This window comes from Homalodisca vitripennis, chromosome 6, assembly GCF_021130785.1.
Source record: "Homalodisca vitripennis isolate AUS2020 chromosome 6, UT_GWSS_2.1, whole genome shotgun sequence".
Classification (NCBI taxonomy): domain Eukaryota; kingdom Metazoa; phylum Arthropoda; class Insecta; order Hemiptera; family Cicadellidae; genus Homalodisca; species Homalodisca vitripennis.
This window is the reverse complement of record NC_060212.1, coordinates 97,378,921-97,401,180: the sequence shown is the minus strand read 5'-3', so window position 1 is coordinate 97,401,180 and position 22,260 is coordinate 97,378,921. Positions and strand designations below refer to the sequence as shown.

The 22,260-nt window shown below is 34.6% G+C and overlaps 1 protein-coding gene across 1 annotated transcript in view; it reads right to left on the bottom strand.

Annotated features, from left to right (window-relative positions):
• Window positions 1-21,585, bottom strand: part of LOC124364601 — a 38,963-nt gene extending 17,378 nt beyond the window's left edge. The window contains exon 1 of the mRNA XM_046820196.1: window positions 21,424-21,585. The gene's annotated coding sequence lies outside the window, so the exon portion shown is untranslated. The remainder of the gene's footprint in view (window positions 1-21,423) is intronic.
• Between the last annotated feature and the right edge of the window lie 675 nt (window positions 21,586-22,260).

Genomic DNA, 22,260 nt, shown 5'->3' with positions numbered 1-22,260 from the left:
TGATTTACAGAACACAGCCACCTCGAAGATGTAGAGGCAAGGCAAGGTCAGTAAACCAAGCTCCCTGAAGGCATCCCTGCACGTCTCTCTTCTCTTTAATTTTAAAATGATTCGTACACAGTTTGCACAGCTGCCACAGAGTCTTACTCCATAAGCAAGGTGCGGATAAGCAAGGGCAAAATAAGCCATTCTCAGGATGTCGTGAGAACAGTGTTTTGCCAGATTCCGCAAAGCATACAAACCTAAAGTTACTCTGGAACAAACACTTTCAACATGATTGTCCCAGGTCAGACCTCGATCTAGGTACATCCCTAGGAATTTGATGGAGTCAGATTCCTCTAAGAGTTTGTCATCTACCAGGACAGCAGGTCGTGCACTACCTTCACGCTGTCTCAGACAAAAATCAATTGTGTTTGATTTTGAGCTGTTTGTTTTCAAATTGATTTCAGAAAAAATTGGATGCATGAATTCACTGTGACAAATGAATTAATTTCAAGCTTCTGCAAAGAATTTGCAGTAACGCAGAGAGTCGTATCGTCAGCATATTGAATCACCTTTCCATTCTGGACCGATGAGTTTAAATTGTTAACGTAAATAGTAAAAAGCACTGGCCCATGGATCGATCCATGAGGGACGCCATTTGCCATTTTCAATTTTCCTGACATGGCATTTGAGATCTGCACGCACTGGTCTCTATCCTTATGTAGGACGAGATCCACCTGTGTGGTAGACCCCATATTCTTCATGACGCTAACTGATGCATCAGTGTTAAAAGCCTTAGAAAGATCGAGAAATATGCTGAGCAACTTATCCCGTCTCTCAAAACCATCGACAACAATATCCACAAGACTTGAAACCGAATCAATTGTTGATTTGTTTTTATGGAAGCCGAATTTTTCAGGACACAGTATGTCAAATCTTTCCAGAAACCTTTGTAGTTCATTCCAAAATGCCTTTTCAAAGATTTTGCTGAAAATTGGCAAGATTGCGATTGTGCGGTAATTTTTGGTTTGATGAGGATCTTCTTTCTTAAAAGTCGGGGCAACTTTTGCTGTTTTCAAATCATTCAGGTAAACTTCAGTTAGAAATGAGGAGTTTACCACTTTTTTAGTGGAGTCAAGATACGCTTGGAGCATTTTTTGACTAGCCACATGGACATACCACTGTTGTAACAAGATTTCTTTTAATTTATTTTTTGCACAATACCAGCCATCTCAGCCCCATCGACAGGGGTCAAGATCATAGACGATACCGGTTCTCTACCAAGGTTGCGGGAGAGGGTTTCAGTGAAGTACTCATCACACGAACCAACTGAGGCAAAATACTTGTTAAATTCGTCAGCAATTTTTGATGATCATCTATAAGTTGGTTTTCAACGAGCAGTAAACATTGCTTTGATTTTTGTATTAGATGTTTTCGTTTTACGGATTAATGAATTATTTTCCATGCTGTTTTTGAAAAGTTCTCGGTATTCTTTAATATTTTGTTTAGTTCATAGGCTTTAGCAGCTTTTATAACTTTCCTATATATTCTTCTATAATTTTTGAAAAATCTTTGAAAATTATCGTTGTTTGTATTAAGAAAAATTGAGTGATAAAATTTGAGATTTTCACGAGATGTGAGAATACCTTGTGTAACCCAAGTATTCTTATGTCGCTTACTGCGTACTTAAAATGTTCTGTAAGGACATGAAATATTTAAATAATAGAGAAAGCGTTCATCAAAAGCAGTGTAAACTTTATTTGGACACTGAATGTTATTTCAAAAATTCCAACTTTCTCGCTTAAGGTGATAAATTAACTCGTTAATATTTTGAGGGTTTAGAGCTCTTTGGACCGTATTTTCTGCAAGCCTAGTCACCGGATCAAGTCCATTAATCAATCTCCTGAGCGAAGTGATCAGAGATGGCAGGATTGAACACGACAACGTCAACTTTCGGGATGTTGGTGATAACGTTGTCGATGGTTGTACTCGTCGTGGCACATACTCGTGTAGGAGAGTTCACTGACCAATTTAGACCAAAAGATTGAAGAATATCACGCAGCCGCCGAGTGTGGGGGTCGGGGTGGTCCCGTGCGTTTATATTTCAATCGCCAATTAAGAGAAATAGTTGATTGTTTGAAAACAAAAATTGGTTAGCAGGCTCTCTGGTTTTCCAAAAAAGGATGAAATAAAACTTCGGTTGTTGTTTGGACGGTATATTTCAACAATATTAACTTTTTCGGATGAATTTAAATTATATATTTATTATATTATTACCAGTAGCCTCAAAATCAAATTCTAGAGTAAGAATTACTTAATTTTTTTTCAAATTTCAAGGGGATTTTTACAAAGATTGCCACACCACCTCCCTTAAAATTGGAACGAAGGAAAATATGTGCCAATTTATAATTTTGCATTTTTTTAATGTTGATTGGTTGTAAAACAGTGTTCCGATATTACAATAATATCAGGTTTTCGCTCATCGCACATGATGTCCAACTCTTCTAACTTATTGGTAGCGGATTGAGCATTTAGGTGAATAATTTTGTATTTTGAAATTTTATGAAAATTTTGAGTGGTTTCTGAAAACGTGTTCTGAATAAATAGCAGGACCTGGTACCCCTCTCTCGTTTTACATTCGTCATAGGCTCTTCGTTTTTTTTAACAGGAAATCGTATATTGTTTTCGTCAGGTTTTACAGGCGAAGTAGCTTTGTCATGCTGCATGAGACGGTTCTGGGCAGGACTGGCGAGCGACTCACAGGCATCAGCAGCAGCAGGTGAGGCAGCGGGCACTAGGCAATGTTAGAGACAACTCAGGCGCAGCAGGCGGTCCGACAGCAGCAACCAAGCCCTCCACTATCATTTCGACCAGCAGCTCTTTACCCGGCAATTGCAGATTCATGCCATCCGTGTGAACCAGTTTCTTCCGATATCATTGATATCAAGGAGCTTGAGGTTTGAGTGTCTCACGCATAGCTACTCTATGTAATAATTGGCGAGAATGGTCCGTTGGTTCACAGGATGGCTAACGAGCAGATCGTGAAGATAAGGGATCATTACCAAGATGACATCGGGCGAACTCAGTCGAACGGTGACTCTTTCTTCCAGGCGATTATAGATGTTGTGTGACTCGCCGGCAGCGATGTCGTTGGCTCTGGCGAGCAGGATGAAGCAGCTAGAGGGAGGCGAGGGGCTGCTGGACGTTACATTCAGGAGTTTGGCCCTAGGCTTACATATGCCAGTCACTTTGGCAGCCGATGACACGCGGCGCAGAACAATGAGAGCCAGGAAACGGGTATGACTGTCACCCTCAATCACAACATTCCTGAAGGAAAGCAACTCTCTTTTAATTTTGCCTTTCAATTTTGGCCTTCTACCAGGAGAAGACTTTTGGAGGAGGGTGTTGGCCGGATGGTTTCCTATTGTTGCAGGTTATTGTATGGGAATATTTTTGTTGAGCTGCATTAGTGGCTGCGATGTTTATGAGAATTGGTAGTTTTTCGTTTGTATTTTCGAGGGGTTCAAATCTATTGCTGGTCGTAATAGGAACATATTTTTTATTTTAACAGACAATCCAATCACCCGTCGCCTGAGAGTAGCCACAGGAACACCCCTGGACCTCCCTCTCGGTCCGTAGACATTCAATCTCTGCCTCGAGTACCTGAATGTTACCTGAATGTGTCCTCAGATTGGTGACGAGGTCGCGAGTCTCGGAGCACTGTGAGACCTGACAGCAGGTGGTCACCGGTGGCTCGCACTGAACAGCGCAGTCTCTTACAGAAGCTCCCACTGATACTCCGGACAGCGAAGATCTCGCAACAAAAATGTCATTTGTATACCGAAGAAGCCTTGTGTCCGATTCAATGGAATGATCGACAACCCTCATCAGATCGACATTGAGCTGCCTTATCTGCTCCTTTAATCTGCAGTTTTTTTGACGCAAGTTCGTCAGCATCAGAGGCTCCCGACGAGGCGACAGGCGTAGGCACTTCGAGCGAGTTTGTAGTAGCGAGCAGGTCAGGTTTTGTTGCAGCTACAGGGGTCGGTTTCTCTCCCGTAGACGCGTGGAACGCAGTAGTCTCGCCCGCCGGTGAACTGATCGATGTGGAGGATCTGGATGGAGTGGCGCTCAGCGCAGGGTCCGGGCCAGGCGTGGAGCAGGCAGGCGGCGAGTCAGATGCAGGCGGAGTAGGTGAAGCAGCGTTGGTCGCAGACCGAGTCCTGGCAGCGGTGACAAAAGCGAACGCATGGTGACTGGCTGTTCACCGCTGTGTTTTTTATGGCAAACAGTCAGTGACGTTATATTTGGATCAGTTTTAATCGATGCGCTGCAAATTTTTTCCGAGACATCGCCAAATATGTCTTCATTTTTAAAAATTCTATGTTGTCTGTATTTAAAATTGTAAATAAATACAGGGTATCCCGGTTTTTGTTTTTTCTATTGTAAATTGCATATTTTTGTCAATAATAAATTAATGAATAAATAAATAAGTAGATAAAATGAAAAGTCACGATTATTAAAAGAATCTAAGTAATAAATTTATAAGAAATAAAACTTATTAGATTAACAATAAAAACAGTTTCTCTACAGCAAAAAGGTGCTTCTGTCGGTGGGAATCGAACCAATGTTTACTGAGATGCGGTACCGCAACCTTACTGTTGCTGCCACGCAGGTAGACAAGAAGTGGTAGTTCCTTTTTGATCATACGGCTCGTCGCTTTGTGGTTGTGTCAAAAATGGAGTTGCACAGTTGTATTGCAAGTCTAACCTTACTATTTTTGCGACTAGGTTTAGGGCTAAAACTTACAAATAAATAAACTATCCAACTCATTGTAAGGCGTTATTTATCGGTAACTTAAAAGTGTTCTTCAGTAACTAATTCTAACAAAACTGTGACGTAAAACCTTGCAAAATTTCGTCTGTGGCAGTACCGCGCTCGTGTGTACTTTCTTGACAGTATACTTAGATTATCAGTAGCATATTCATACGTACAGATTCGCAGACCCTAATGTTTCATTTCATAGAGCCAAAAAGTTAGTTTTGCTTTCAAAAATTATTTTTCAAAGTTTGTTATTTCACTTTTCATTCTTCATGTATATAAAACGAGTTCAGGTACATTAAATCAGGTATGCTGATCGTCTGATTTTAATTTCTAACATTCACTCTATTCGCAACAATTTGAGTGCGGAATTACTAAATGTATAACTGTATACTTATTCTATTTCAGTTTCCTTATTCTATACACCTATTGTTATATTCATACATGTATTTCTTATATATGTTAGAACCTTTTATCATGTACATGTTAAAAATTTTATTTCTGATGATAAATAGACAGTTTATTAACCATATGAAATACCTTGGATAATTACTTACTCAGATCAATATAGACCAGAAATTATATGAGCTACCGTTTGTAAAGACAACCTGTCGACACTGCGTTGAAAACCCAATTTCAAATGGTCCTGACGTTTAACAAAAAAATTAGTTCCTCAAAAATTTAGGTAATTACCGTAATAAAATCAATTACTCGAAAAATTAAAATATGTGGGAAAATATTTCAAAAGCCATGGATATAAACAAAGATAAACAAAGGATTCCTATTAATTGATCATTTCAATCAAGGGTCAATGAAAGGTTAAAACTCTACGATGTAAAAGATGAAGCAGATTTATTCAAGAAATATTACGCGAACGTCGGGGACGCCTAGCCCGGTCTTTCCTGTAACCTGGGTCGTCACGAAAGATACTGAGTACCTGGTAGACGCTTACTTCCGGGTAGAATCTATAACGGGCCAGCATCCCCGAACTCCAGCACGTATTCACGGATGTGAAGGGCGGCTCGGCTCCCGGCAGTGATAACATTCTAGCTTAATTCCTTCAAATTTATTTGGCCTATTTAATTTTTCCCTTGCTTCATAATTATAATAAGTCAGAATATTAATGAGGGCATTTTCCCAATCACTTTCAAACTTAGAAAAGTAATCCCGTTTTATAAAGGGTAAAGTAATGATCATGATTTTGGGCGGACTTCCCAAGTACGTTCATTATTAACAGTAAATATTCATTAAATTTATCTAGAGTAATGAATGTGATTGAATGATAACATATAAAATATATCTTCTTACTGGCCGTTCTTGTATATGTTTATTCTTTACGCCTCTGAAACTACTAAGTTACGTATTGACTGTTTACATTTCTTTCAGTGGCAATCCAAAATTTACCCAAAGAATTATATTGTTTGTTTTTTACGGTTTTTAACTATTGAATTATGGTATAAGAGCACAATCATATTTTTAAATTTTTGCTATGACCAATTTTAAAACGGCGGTAACTCATCCAAGCAGCTGCCACGCTCGGCGTTGCTTGATCCCGAACCGTTACACTGTGCCATTGGCAAGAGGAAATGTTCGCTGCCACAACAATAAAAAAACTAAGGGTCCTATGGGCTAATGAAACAAATCATAGGATTTGGTTAAAAATATTGCTTTATCTAAACAGTGGTTTGCAAGAAGACCTATAATATTTCGTGAAAGAATATCCGTATTACCTTATAGTACCTTGAGAATGAAATTATGTTCAGATCAAATATTTCCCCCATATCTGAACTTCCTAGTTTAAATGAGGATAAATCAATATAATGACCATAGTAGGATATTATTAGTATTTAGGAGAACATGATAATTTAGAAAACAAATTTTCCTAAACCAAGCATTTTTCAGACATAATATATTTGTATGTTAAACTTTTTTTTATTTTAACCCCTAAATATATTTTAATGAAAGGTGGATTTATTACCAAACAATACAAACTTGGAGATGAACTATTTCGATATATTTTAGCGTTATGCTCCTTATAAGTATAATGTGTATTTTTGTGCTTTCAATAAATTAAGGGAAATCAAGTTATATGAAATTAAAGTTTAGTTTACCTGATTTCTATACAAATATTTCAATATATTTTAATTTTATATAGTTAAAGGACGAAACAAACACGATAATAGCACTCAAGAACCAAGTACTTAATGAAATACTTAATAAAACCAATATCCGCCAAAGATTTAAGGGTATCGTAGGGGTAACACGTTCACGGTCAAAATTTGTTCAAAGGACTTTTATAATTACTTTCTTAGAAAGAGGGCTGTAGGGTGACTTGAGCAAATTAGCAAAACATCAATGAACCGCAGTTTACAGAAGTTGATAATAATGAAGCAATGGGTATTTCCAAAATGGTCATTCCAATGTATGCCCGCTATATTTTTCACTAGACCAACGGATGTGTTTTTTAATGGGTGAGAGGCATTACGGTGCAGTAACCATATTAAATAAAACCAAAGTCGCAGTTATTTCCGGTGAACGATTCCCTTACGGGGAGATTTGTGTTCATGGAAGGTTTGTGAAATGGCCATATACTCATTTGATCTTTACATTCATGCAAACAATGTTTTGTATAAATAATTTACGGAGTGTTGAATGAGTAGACTGTAGAAAACAAACAACACATGGGCGTTACAATAAATATATATATTTAAGATATAAAAACATCCTCACTACATGCACAGCACATAGAACGCCATTACGCTTTATTTAATTCTTACTTATGTTAACGAAAGTGATGTATTGCATTTCTCAGTCAACATAATTTGTTTTAGATAAAATATATGTTAAGCGAAACGTGCAACTTTCCTATATGACTATATTATCATTCCTATCCAAAGGCGTATCCAGGAGGCATTTGGGGTAACCCCCCTCCGCTTATTGATACAAACATTCAAAGTAGGCTTATATTTTAACTTACGTTAAACAGAATTTATACTCGTTGTCAAACAATGAATCACACTCGTAGTTCAGTTTTGTTTTTTATTTGTTTCGATATTTTAACTATAACAGCTGACATAATAGTAAAACACAAAATTTGTGCTTTATAATTTCTCTGAATGAAAAGACCGTCTGCTACCTCTAGGGGTTGACAAATATAATAAGACACCGTCGCTTATCAAAAGGTGTTTTATAGTTGACCAACATTTAAAAATCAAATAATGAACTTCAACCACTTGGTAGTGACTTAAAACACACAAAAAGTTACGTAAAAACCCATGTAATTTATTTTATACCATCTTTCAATCAAATAGTTACAAAAACCATTATTCCACAAATAACGTAAAGAAATATCATGTTAATCATAATATTATTGTTATCATAATATCTGACTTAAAGTTCGTATATTTTTATTTACTTAAGTTTTTATTTAAATAAAAGAACATATTTTATTTACATGAAATTCCACAAACAATATATAAATAAAAGACTAATAATATCAAAATATTATCATAAAGTAAATGTGAAACTCTTAATGATATCAAAATGATCTCGAGAACTTTATGCAAACAGTAAAAAGTCTTTCCGATCAGATAACTTTTGAGTTTTTAGGCATAAATAATGTAGGACTTAAGTAAACAATTAAATGTTTATAAATTTCTAAGTTCAATTTTTTTAATTTTTATATAATTCTAGTTTCTATTTATGAAGCTTTGTTCTGGACTTTTAAACATGTGTTAGTTGTGGAAAGCAATATAATTGTAATAATAAATTAATTAATAACAGAGAATTGAGATGCTATATCACGAAAAATATTCAAGTATTTAATTTTAAGAAAACATATATCAGCCTAGAATGAAATATACTACCGTAAGTACCCCTGAGAGTATCATGGTCGGTAACGTCAAAACCGTAATTAAACAGAACAGAGAGAAATATTATGCTCATTTCACTCAACGGCGGTAACTGTTTTTCGAAGAAATAAAGAAAGGCAAAAATTGTCGAGGTATTATGAGGATTAGGATTTAGACGAACAAAATGTATTATTGTTTTTAATAAAATAGTGCTTTATGGTAATGGATTTGAGTAATGTATTCTAGTCCAGTAACGTACAGTAGATTTTACGTTATTCAGAAATGTATGTTCTCAATATTAAAAAAATCTTATGTTATCGAGATATCAAGGTTAAAATTTAATTTTTTAGAATTTGAAAGGCCTTGCTAAATCAGTTGAGAAAACACCATACATGTTTGAGGATAGTAAAAAAAGTAGAGTTAAGGAATAGAAAAAAACATGTTGTTTGACTAGAAGAAGACAAGAAGAAAGCTGGATTCAAATAATTCGATTTTGTAGAAATAAAATTAACTAATGTAATGAAAATAACTAAAACCCTTTAAATTAAAACTTTTTATTACATACACGTGTTTCGGTTTTTAACCATCTTCAGTGTACATTAACCTCTAAATAAATAAATAAATAATAAACAATGAGATATACACATGTGGACCTTTTAAACATATGTTAAATTTAAATGACACAGTTGTAATTTTCTTATTAGTAATCTGTATTTAATATTTTAATTTTTTCAAAAATTGGATTTGTCTTATTTTTCAGATTACTATTTAAAATGTTATGAGGATCTTTATTATAATTTAGATAAATGTGTAATTCTTCTTTTGTGTTTAACTTCTCTCCTTTCCTTTCGATATCTAAAATTTCCATGTTCTTTTCAATATTTGTGTAGTTATGGTCAGTCTCCAATAGGTGTTCAGCAAAATTTGATTTTATTGTAGACATGTTATTTGTTTTTAAAGCTTGTATGTGTTCTTTAAACCTTTTATTAAAATTTCTTCCAGTTTGCCCAATATAATAGCTTTCACAGTCACTACAGTTAATTTTGTATACTCCAGATTGTTTGTATAATTCCTGTTTGTCATCATTTTGGTTGACTTTGTTTTCAATAAGTTTAAATGTATTATTTCTTGTTTGGTGACTGATGGAGAATTTTGAATTTTGAAAGGTTTTTCGAACAGCTTTGTTTAATTTAGTATTGAATGGTACACATATATATTTTTGAATTTCTGTAGTATTATGATTAGGTAGTATTTCGTTGGTTTTATTAATTTTTCTTGGTTTTATTAAAACCAACGAAATACTACCTAATCATAATACTACAGAAATTCAAAAATATATATGTGTACCATTCAATACTAAATTAAACAAAGCTGTTCGAAAAACCTTTCAAAATTCAAAATTCTCCATCAGTCACCAAACAAGAAATAATACATTTAAACTTATTGAAAACAAAGTCAACCAAAATGATGACAAACAGGAATTATACAAACAATCTGGAGTATACAAAATTAACTGTAGTGACTGTGAAAGCTATTATATTGGGCAAACTGGAAAAAATTTTAATAAAAGGTTTAAAGAACACATACAAGCTTTAAAAACAAATAACATGTCTACAATAAAATCAAATTTTGCTGAACACCTATTGGAGACTGACCATAACTACACAAATATTGAAAAGAACATGGAAATTTTAGATATCGAAAGGAAAGGAGAGAAGTTAAACACAAAAGAAGAATTACACATTTATCTAAATTATAATAAAGATCCTCATAACATTTTAAATAGTAATCTGAAAAATAAGACAAATCCAATTTTTGAAAAAATTAAAAATATTAAATACAGATTACTAATAAGAAAATTACAACTGTGTCATTTAAATTTAACATATGTTTAAAAGGTCCACATGTGTATATCTCATTGTTTATTATTTATTTATTTATTTAGAGGTTAATGTACACTGAAGATGGTTAAAAACCGAAACACGTGTATGTAATAAAAAGTTTTAATTTAAAGGGTTTTAGTTATTTTCATTACATTAATATAAATAGATAACCCTATAAGTGGAGTTAATAACATAAAATTAACTAAATATACTTGTATTATAATATGACAGTTAACAGATCTAGATTGAATACTATAAGACTGACCTGTTTATCTATAACTCTGGTCTAAAATCACAACACAGTAACCTTAAACTAATGTCACTTTTGACATAAATAGATAAGATTCTCGAGAAATGTGTAAGAATTCAGTTACCTAGTTACCTAAAGCAATTTCACATTGTAGCTAACTAACATAATGGTTTTAGAGAAGAAAAAAGTACATCCAATGCTTTAATTGATGTTACTAAGTTAATTTCACATACATAAAAAACACGTTATAGTGACATTCCTAGACCAAGATAAGGTTTTTGATTCCGTTAATAGAAAAAAAATCATTAGAAAACTGGAAATTACTGGAGTTAAGAACAACGACGTGGAGTCTCTGCAGGAATTATTCCAGTACATTTATCTTTTTACATTTCTGTAAGTCAAATGTATGTATGTATTGTTTGGAAAAAAATAAACGAAATGAAATGAAATGTTTACTGGAATAAGGGTAATTTGAATTATATGTAGCCGAGCAGTCCATTCAGTTAGTATTATAGTTTTACTGTATAAATTTCTTTTAGATCGTGCGAGATAAATTCGTTGAGTTTAAATTCTTACATCTCACTTTTTATCACGAAGATTAGTAACAATTTTCCAAGTTGCAAAAGGGTCCCCATCTGTCAAGATCTACTCTATGTTAGTTAAAACTTCTTTAACTGTGAATAACTATTAATTATATCGGGCCATTGAATTGTAAGATATAAAGTATCTTGAAGTTTTTTTTTGTCTATTAATTAAAAAAATTATTAAACAAAATTAGCTTCTTACAAAGTCATAAGTAAGCTTTGTTTAAATAGTCTCTAATAGTTTCGAAGACATATTAATGATTTAACGATTTCTCTAAAGATCTAACATCAATATATCGAGAACACTCTACTCCAATTTGTATTATGCATTGTTTGTCGTTTGCTTTCTTACTAAAAACTATCATCTTTACATTTTCAGCGTATCAACGTTCTAAGAAACTGAAAAATAAAATGCTAATTTGCTACGAAACAGATTTACGAAAATGTTGTATATTCCGTGCCAGGGGAGGAAATACACTATCATCTCAGATCTATCTTATTGTCAGATCTCAGTTTGATGACTAATAGTTTGTCTAAAACTGTAAATACAAAGAGTATCTAAATTTAAATTGTCAACAAACTAAATAGATTTTTTTGTCCATTTATATTGGTATATGAGCATTAACTTTTATGGTGGTTATTTCCCTATCGCTATAATATGTTTGTATCACACTTTATGTGTGGACCCTAAATTTAGACAATGGAGGTCAACCACTCACATACAAGGCGGCGGAAACACATACAATTACTGATTGTTTGTCTAAAGACTTGTACAGTTGTATATACAGTAAATATATCCCTTATATTGCCTTCGTATTAATAGTATATCGGAGAAATTTTAACCTATATTGGTTAGAATGTAATTTTATTATACTTTATAATCTGTCCTGCTGTGATATTTTAAATTGCAGACTTGCCCTTAATTCAAAAATAGTTACCTTAGTGTGTCTTTCTGTCTATAAGGACTTCCTGATACTTGGGACTCTTTGCAAGTCACGTTAGTCCGGGCAGATAATCCCCGCGGCGCTCGGAGTATCGATTAATTTGGATAAATCTGCGGGTAAACACACGTACACGAAAATACTCTGCCACTAGCTCGTAGAGCTAACATAGTCTTTGTTTCGACACTCTAACAAATAAAACAAAAACAACATAGTATAGCATGAAAATAAATATCAATAAATATGGTCTTTTACCTAATATGCTAAAGTAAATAATTGTGTGTTATACACTATCATTGTTAAATACATATTTGGCCCATATCTGTTGAAATTTATAAAAATGTTGTAGGCCGTTTCACATTACAAAACATATTTGGTTGGAGTAACTTTTGTTGTAACTTAAATAAATCTTTTATAAATAAAAAATGTGAGACAAAATAATTTTTAACCTACAATTGTTTATGAAAATTGTTTATATTCCTTCGTTTATAATGCATTTTGTATGCAGTAATCTATTTATTTTTGATCATACTCTATTTTGTTTAGTCGTTAATATTCTTCAAACAGTTGACCTAGCAATATTTATATTTTGTATTACAAAACTAAATAATATAATAACTATTAGCATTGAACATTTCTATGAGCCCTTGATCAAGGTGAATTCAGTTTGCAGAGCAGGTAAGTATTCAAATAAACACTTGCATTTTGCAGGCGCAATGACAAGGGAATCGACCAATCCCAGTTTCCCGAGTCAGCAGCACAGTCCAGTCCACACCGTCATATTGGACATAAAAGTTTATAACCACGCAGAAATGCTTTAGCTCTCAATATCCCTTCTCGACAGTCGGGCATTAACACAGCTTTATCATTAAAACATTACTTTTAATTGGATAGTTCGAATCAAATTCAAGTTATATTTCATATTCGAATCAAGCCTTTATATTTCACAGGCATAAAAAGTTGCAAATGTAGTAAATGCATGAAAAAAGTATAACAAACTTTTTAGTAACAAGATTACTGCAAATTATGTGCATATATTTCGAATTTCTATTGTTACTATTTATATCCAGTACTACTAAATCTAAATATAGTAAATTTGTATTCTGCAATATTTGTCCTAAAGGATACCGTCACGTTACACGAAAATAAATAAATAGCATATTTTCACACCCAAAGAAAATTTAAAATATTTGATGATTTGTAAAAGATAAAAAATATTGTCTACTTATAATGCTTATAACATAGTTATTAATACTCAACCTAAGTAAAAATACACTGATGCACGATATGACTTTTAGCAATCATACTAGTAATTTTCAACACTAAAAACAGTTTTCGAGATTTTATTCAAAAGCGGTCAGAAATAGACATGGCTTTAATAAAAAAAAACTACTGTTTGAAAGACGTTTAAAATCAGGTTCTACATACTTATAGATGCAAGTGACGTACTCCTAATGAACATTGTTTTGAGATACACCTATTCTAACCTTTTCAACATTTTTATTCTTTCGGGATGGTCAAATTCGAGGAAATAAGTGTATAATTAATTGTAATAAAAATATAGTACGCATTAAAAATATGTTAGTTAAACTATTTTATTTGTAAAAGCATGGACAGTGGGCTACCGGTTTGTTGTTTGTAAAACATCTATTTCATAATGTTTTGGTAAAAGGTCATCCAGAGGAAAAGCTTGGAGGTGAGCAGTAAATAAAGCGAACGTTCTGGTTCTCTTACCGAACGGAATATCCGATGACAAATATCTTAATGCAATATTTCTTAACACAGGATCGAAATTTAACACGTTCGGAGCGAAAAGGCATGCATGATTCAGTCCCACTGTGAAAGCAAATATCAACAACATTCTTCTGAGGGCTTTTTCGACAATTCCAGCCACGATTACAGTTCAAAGTGATAAAAGGGTGAAATACTAGGATTTAAGCAGCGTGACAGGTCTGGATCTTATGCGAATCTTACGCTAAATAACCAATTTTATGGATCATAATTTTATGTAATATACTGTGACATAATATATGTTAAAGGTTCAAAATGTACAACTGAAACTCATCACATCAACTTGGGGTTTTAAATAAACCTAAAGGTATTATCCTTGAAATGAACCACAGGACGTTCCATAATCCATTGTGGTGACACCATCGACGATTATCAGTTGGTGCAGAATTTGATTGCATCAGGGCGCTGAATTCGTAACCACCACAAGCGTTATTGAAGACAGCGTGTAGATATTTTTCTATGCAGAATGAGATCATTAGACTCCACCACGAGAACTGTACGGTGTCAGGTACCTCATCTCACACACGCGGGGGATGTGGTCGAGATAGTCATTATTGTGACTTCTAAGGAACCGAAACTACGGAGTATCAAAGGACCCGAGAAACGTACGAAAGAGTCGGATGGCCTGACGGACGAACTGTCATTTGATGATCTTTTGACCCCGAAATTAATAGGACTCTTCATTTGCCCAAGAGGATTCTACGATCCAAGTTAAGTATCAAATCTTAAGTAATTCTTAGAAGTCATCATACAGATGGGCAGACAAACGGAATGACATTTAACCTTATGAATTAATACAGTGAGTGCTTCCTTCGAACAATACACTCATATACACCAAGTGTATCAAAGTCACAGACGGACGGAATGCTTTGAATTTCACCTATTTGGAACAAAATCAATAGGGCCATTCCTTCGACAAAGAGGAATCAATAACAGTTATCGCACATGCAGACAGAGTACTGACAGCAAGATGAAACAACGCACATTCTAAGAAGGAAACTTAATAATTAAAGTTTCTAATATTTCTCACTCCACTCATTTCTGTTCTTATCGTTACACTCGTGTCTATGCATCTGGTAATGGAAAACACGATATTAATACTGCACTCGATTATTGAACTGTTATTATTCCCTTTGAAGTACTTTTCTTTTGTGCAACCAACCCCGCATCTCTCAACATTTACTGCCTTTGAATACCCAGAAGTACGTATTGTTCGATCAAAGCCTCGTAGAATAATTCTTAACCTGAGAGAACGATATTAACTCCTGACTTTTACATGCAATTTATATGGAACCAGTAAAAAATGGAATACAACTCCAGTTGCGCATGAGATTAGTGACCATTTTGTAGTGACCTAATCGACGAAACGTCAGTAAATAAATGTACGATTAAAAAAGATTAAACGTTGCCTTATACATTTCTACGAGGTATTATATAGAATAATTTAGTTATATAACTCTTGTATCGTTTTAAATTTACTGTATGTCAAACAAGAAAAATATTATATTTAATTAACACAGGCTGTATACATATGTAATATGCGATGGAATTATTCTGTAAATGTGGAGAGATGCGGAAAACCCGGTTAGTCTTTGAGACGGAACAATACAGAGTAGAGATTTATTTGTAAGGAGAGAGCTATCCTGCTAGCTATCCTTAGCCTAATTCTGCCCGTCCCCTTGGGCCATTGGCTTGTGCGAGAATCATACAGGCTCCTGCAGAAGCGGGTAATTTTGGCGGCCAATAAGCATAACCATATGCAGCCGCCTGTAACTGTCCTTCCACTGACCCCGTGTGATTAGGTAGTGTCCGGATAGTACACTGCAAGGGCTTACAGGCGTGTCTGCAGGGGCCTACAGGCGTGTCTGCAGGACCTACAGTCGTGTCTGCAGGTGCCTACAGTCGTGTCTGCAGGGGCCTTCAGTCGTGTCTCCAGGGCCTACAGTAGTGTCTGCAGGTGCCTACAGTCGTGTTTGCAGGGACCTTCAGTCGTGTCTGCAGGTGCATACAGTCGTGTCTGCAGGTGCATACATTCGTGTCTGCAGGCCTACAGCGGTGTCTGCAGGGCCTTCAGTCGTGTCTGCAGGGGCCTTATCTAACAGACTAAGGAGGAGATTCGCAAAGTGCAATGGTCATACAGAATATTTGTACCTGTTATATTTATATAACAGGATATTTATATCTCAGACACAATGTCCAAGCGCATTAGGACATCGGCTATTCCATTGATTAATTTTTGCAACGTTGTAATGCGTGCTCTTTTACAATGCAACAATTTCAACATTCAATACAGTATGCGCTTACTGTATATGACGTTTTTGTGATCCAGATCACAACTAATGTAAATACATGCTCTTTTACAATACAACTATTACAACGTACACTACACCCTGCTCAGATTGTCCATTGTGTGTTTATGAAAGTCTAGATGTCATACCCTTACCCCAGGCACGTCATGACGTCACAACTAATGTAAATACATGTGCTTTTACAATACAACAATTGCAGCATGCACTACAGCATGCTCTGATTGTCCATTATGTGTTTATGGAAGTCTACATGTCATACCCTTACCCCAGGCACGTCATGACGTCACAACTAATGTAAATACATGTGCTTTTACAATACAACAATTGCAGCATGCACTACAGCATGCTCTGATTGTCCATTATGTGTTTATGGAAGTCTACATGTCATACCCTTACCCCAGGCACGTCATGACGTCACAACTAATGTAAATACATGTGCTTTTACAATACAACAATTGCAGCATGCACTACAGCATGCTCTGATTGTCCATTATGTGTTTATGGAAGTCTACATGTCATACCCTTACCCCAGGCACGTCATGACGTCACAAGTAATGTAAATACATGTGCTTTTATAATGCAACAATTGCAGCATGCACTACAGCATGCTCTGATTGTCCATTATGTGTTTATGGAAGTCTACATGTCATACCCTTACCCCAGGCACGTCATGACGTCACAACTAATGTAAATACATGTGCTTTTACAATGTTCCGATTGTCCTTTATGTGTTTATGGAAATGTACCTGTCATAGCTTTACCCCAGGTATGTCATGACGTAGATCACAATTAATGTAAATACATGTGCTTTTACAATGCAAAAACTGCAGCATGCACTACAGCATGCTCCGATTGTCCATTATGTGTTTATGGAAATGTACCTGTCATAGCTTTACCCCAGGCATGTCATGACGTAGATCATAATTAATGTAAATGCATGTGCTTTTACAATGCAAAAACTGCAGCATGCACTACAGCATGCTCTGATTGTACTTACAATGTGTTTGACGTCATGACCCAGATCACAACAATCGCGAATCAGTCAACATGAACAATCAGCAACGAGAACATCAAACAGTAACAATCAACCGCTCCCACTAGTGATTGTTAAGGGGATCCGCCACCTTTAAACGGCATTTTTTTGAAATTTTTTACTTTTTCTGAAAATCATATTTTCTTGTTGTACATACTATTCTGAACACTTTTACTAATTTTTAAGCCATTCTGACATTTTTTTCTAAAAAAAAATTGCATATAACAAAATATTCGCAAATCGTAATTTTGCCTACTTTACCATAATATTAAATTTTAGTGGCTTACTACCAATGGTTTATTCACCAGCTATCTTGAATATTTTTTATTTATAAATAGTAGACTAACTTATTTATATGCTTATAAGAATGGTAAAGTATTTATAACACTCATTTTATATTATTATAGTCATATATTGACCTACTTTTCATTTAGTTTCCGGAGGTTGGCTGCACTGAGTCTGCGTTGTTTCCCAGCTGATCAATCAGATGTTTGAGATTGATTTGTTGATGCCAAGTAATTGTCACTTTAGGTTATGTGCACAAGTGTATAACCTAGGTTTCACTTTCATGTTTTACAGTTGATCCTGATTTACTTCAATTCTTAGTAAAAAGGCAACGCTTTATTTACAGACAATATTATTTTAGTGTAGTGTTTTTAGTGAAGTGATTTTGTTGCAATAAGACATAAGCCTATAAGACTTGCTGAGGAGGAGAATAAAAAAGAAAATGAAGGTGCTACATATGGTGCTGGACAGTTTTAGTAGTAAGGATAGAACTTTTATCTTTAGCGGCTATTTCCCGTAAATTGATTTTTCCATGTTTTTATACATTAATGTTTGAATAAAATCTAAAATAATTGTCTTAGAGCTTTCTAATTTTTACACCTTATTCTTAATATTATAATAAAGATTTTTGGGTATGGAAATCCATTTCCTACAATAATTAATATTTTTTTCATATGTTCATACATTTACGATGAAAAAAACTTTAAATCTAAAATTTTATTAGCGTACAGTTTTTTTTAATTTTGATGCTAACGTCAAATGCATACCCAAAAAGTTTCTTTATCTTATAAGGAACAAATTAAAAAAACAAAGAACAAAATTGGTTAAAAATTAAAAAAGTTATTGAAAAATAAAAAAAACGCGAAAAAACACGAAAAATTTAGCGAATTTTAAATTTTGCTACCTCATGGAATTTTTTTAATTTTTTTTAAACACTCAATAACCTTCTTTCTAGTTGTGTTTGACAATATAAAAACAGTCTAATATGTGAAATTTAAAAAAAATTTAAAAAATGCCCTAAAGGTGGCGGATCCCCTTAAACACTAGGACTAAAGCAATCCCTACAGACAACTAAAGCAGGAACAATGTTCGATTGGAATGAGTCGAAATCACATTTAATACTCTAGTTGATGCTGTAAAACCAACAACATCATTCAGTACTTGGAATTAATAATGCACAGGCTTGAAAGCCGTACCTTCCTGACCTTTTAAACATCTACACGGGGATAGATTGTTATTTTATAGTTATTTCTTATATGTTAATAATTGTCATTGTTATTACTCGGGTAATAATAAACTAAGTGCTTTTCCCGGCATAAATATGCCTATATCATAATAAAACGTGGTTTAAAAATTATTAAAATTGTTAATATCAGAAAGTTTATATTAAATATTTAGGCAACTATGTCTATTGTGATTTTTCTTGCAACGTTCCAAGAGATCTTCTCAAATCTTTCCATATTTCACCGACTGTAGTCTGTGTTCAGAATGCAAGCGAACACTCCCTGTAGCATACCGTACTGATATACAGTTGTGTAACAACAAAGACAAAATATTTGATCTTTCATTCTTATATCACTGTTTTATACTAGTTCACTTTTTACTGCAGTTAATATCTTAGGACATAAGGAATACAGTATGTATGAATGAAATTTTATGTCATAATTTATATTTCTTACTAGACAAATGTTGTTTTTATCTAAAAACTTGCAGAAGGTTATAAATTGGTTGTATTCCTAGTATGAGTTAATTAAAGAATTAGTCAGAGAATTAAGTTCCAAACTAATATTTCAAACAATTAAATAATTTTGTTACCATAGTAATACTTATTTAAAAATTCATTCTAAATTCAAAGTTGAAGGTTAAAACACCGCTTTATTTTCTAGCCCCTTTAAGCTGAAATTAGACAAACCAGCAGGGCTTCAATAATACCAATCGCAAGAAGTGGAGAAATTTGTCGTCAGATTAACCAAATCCACGGTCACTCACTTCGCGTCCAGTCAAGAACAGCGAGAAGTGGAGAAATTTGTCGTGAGATTCACTAAATCCACGGTCACTCACTTCGCGTCCAGTAAAGAACAGCGAGAAGTGGAGAAATTTGTCGTGAGATTCACTAAATCCACGGTCACTCACTTCGCGTCCAGTCAAGAACAGCGAGAAGTGGAGAAATTTGTCGTGAGATTAACCAAATCCACGGTCACTCACTTCGCGTCCAGCCAAGAACAGCGAGAAGTGGAGAAATTTGTCGTGAGATTCACTAAATCCACGGTCACTCACTTCGCGTCCAGTCATGAACAGCGAGAAGTGGTGAAATTTGTCGTGAGATTAACCAAATCCACGGTCACTCACTTCGCGTCCAGTCAAGAACAGCGAGAAGTGGAGAAATTTGTCGTGAGATTAACCAAATCCACGGTCACTCACTTCGCGTCCAGTCATGAACAGCGAGAAGTGGAGAAATTTTTCGTGAGATTCTTTAAATCCATGGTCACTCATGAATTCATAGGAAGTGAAAAACATTTGTTTGAGATCCTGTTTCCAAAATATTGCACTTTGTGTCCAGTTACCAACTTCAAGGTGGGAGGAGAATTCCAGATGTGAAACCCTCTGTATTCAAACTTGGCATGATTTGGTGTATCCCATTTGGCCAACTGCTTCAAAATTTACAGTCTACGAGTTGTCTCAACCTTGGATCTGACACAAGACTGAGGGGTGGCGGAGGGTTCATTTTTGTTTTTGAATTGTGCAAATTATTTTTAAATATATAAGTTATGAAAAATGTACTTTTTCAATGGTTATTTATCAAACTAGGGTCACACATCTTGAAAGCTTGCTTGTTAAATTGACTAATGGTTTTTTGACAGAAAATAATTTGAATGAATTTAACAGTAACGGATGGGATAGAGCAAAGAACTATAAGCCATGCTTGGCTTTGCCATATCACAAGAATAACTTCTAGATAATATTTTTTTTAATTTTAGGCGTTAGATATTCAGCACAATGCACTAAACAAGCCGATTAGAACATATTAGCTCTCATAGTAATATAAAACAAAAATCTTAGACCTATATTTTTGCTGAAACGTCGTAGTAGAAAATACTTAAATCAATCCCTGAAATAACCTTTCTTGCATAGTCTTGATTGTAACATCTTTGTAACCGCGGTTTCTATTTCAGACAACAGTTTCCAACTAAAGACGACTTTGTACAAGTATCTGGAGCATCTCAAAAGACTCTGTTGAAAAATGAACAGCAAGGATTACAAATTAATTCTTGAATCAGCATTGCCTTTATACTAAGAAAAGATCAGGTTGGAGTCTACGTATGTGAATAGAAGAAAGTCTACGCTTGCCCAGGGTGGTTACCAACCCTTGAAACGCTAGCCTAACCTCAAAGTGCTTTTCTACAGCCCACGTGCTGGTTTTATTTCCGATTGTAATGCAGATTTAGGCCTGCTACAACATATTACAGGCTATAGTGTGGTCAATCAATTATTGTTAGCCTACAGGAACAAGCCTTGTGACCAAAAACTTCTGTTATTAGAAAATGTCTAAAATGAAAGATTGACGAACCAAACGACAACTTCTATAATTGCCCTGTAATAAATTTGTTAACTTGTACAACCGTGTACTTTAGGCTTCCTAGGTATTAGCGTGGGGTGTAAATTATGTCATGGGTGAAATAAAAAAACACTCACCAACTTGCTGCTCTTAATCCAGTTCTTTCTTTAAATCAATTACTGTATCTTGTATAACTAAGCAGTTATATTAATACGGTATCTTCCACCAAATGCGACAAATTTCAACAATATCGTTACAACGACAAAACAAACATAACCCGAAAATTTTTCCTTCACTTGATGTTCCATTCCCGTTCCCAGTTCTACAATGCAGACAGCTGATCGCTTGGCCAGCTGATTAATGCACAGCCTGCTAATAATGACGTCGCTGATCGCGAACATAACCACTGCCACTAGCTGCCGCAACATTGATCCACTGCCAAATATCTGTGCTTTAATCCTCGGAAAAATTTGCCTCGTTACAACATTGTAAAGGGAATTATTACAACTCAGCTATTAAGAATCGTAAGATTTCATGAAATAAATACTAGAACAATTAGATTATATGTGAAGTTTGTAAAACCTGGTAAATCTGTAACATAATTCAGGAATTCTGCTCATCCCCTTTCCAACACCCACCATCCTGAATGTCTGTCCAGGTGTCTTCCTCTACAGTGAGCAGTCATGACGTGGATCATACTATGATGCAATTCAACGCTTATATGCTCCATTTACTACAGTGCCAACTGCAGCAGAACATTTGCGTTGAGTTGTATTTTTACTGTAGTTATTTTGAATTTGGTGCCAGTTTAGGTGGGGGCAAAGTCAAGGCCGCATTCATAGTTTTAGATTCATTTGTCTAGTATAACTCTTGGCAATTTTTTATGTTTTATTTTCCGTGCTTGGATGTTCTAATAATGAAGAAGTGGGCAAACTCAAGTTCTCATAATTTTGCGGTCAGATTTGTACCATTTA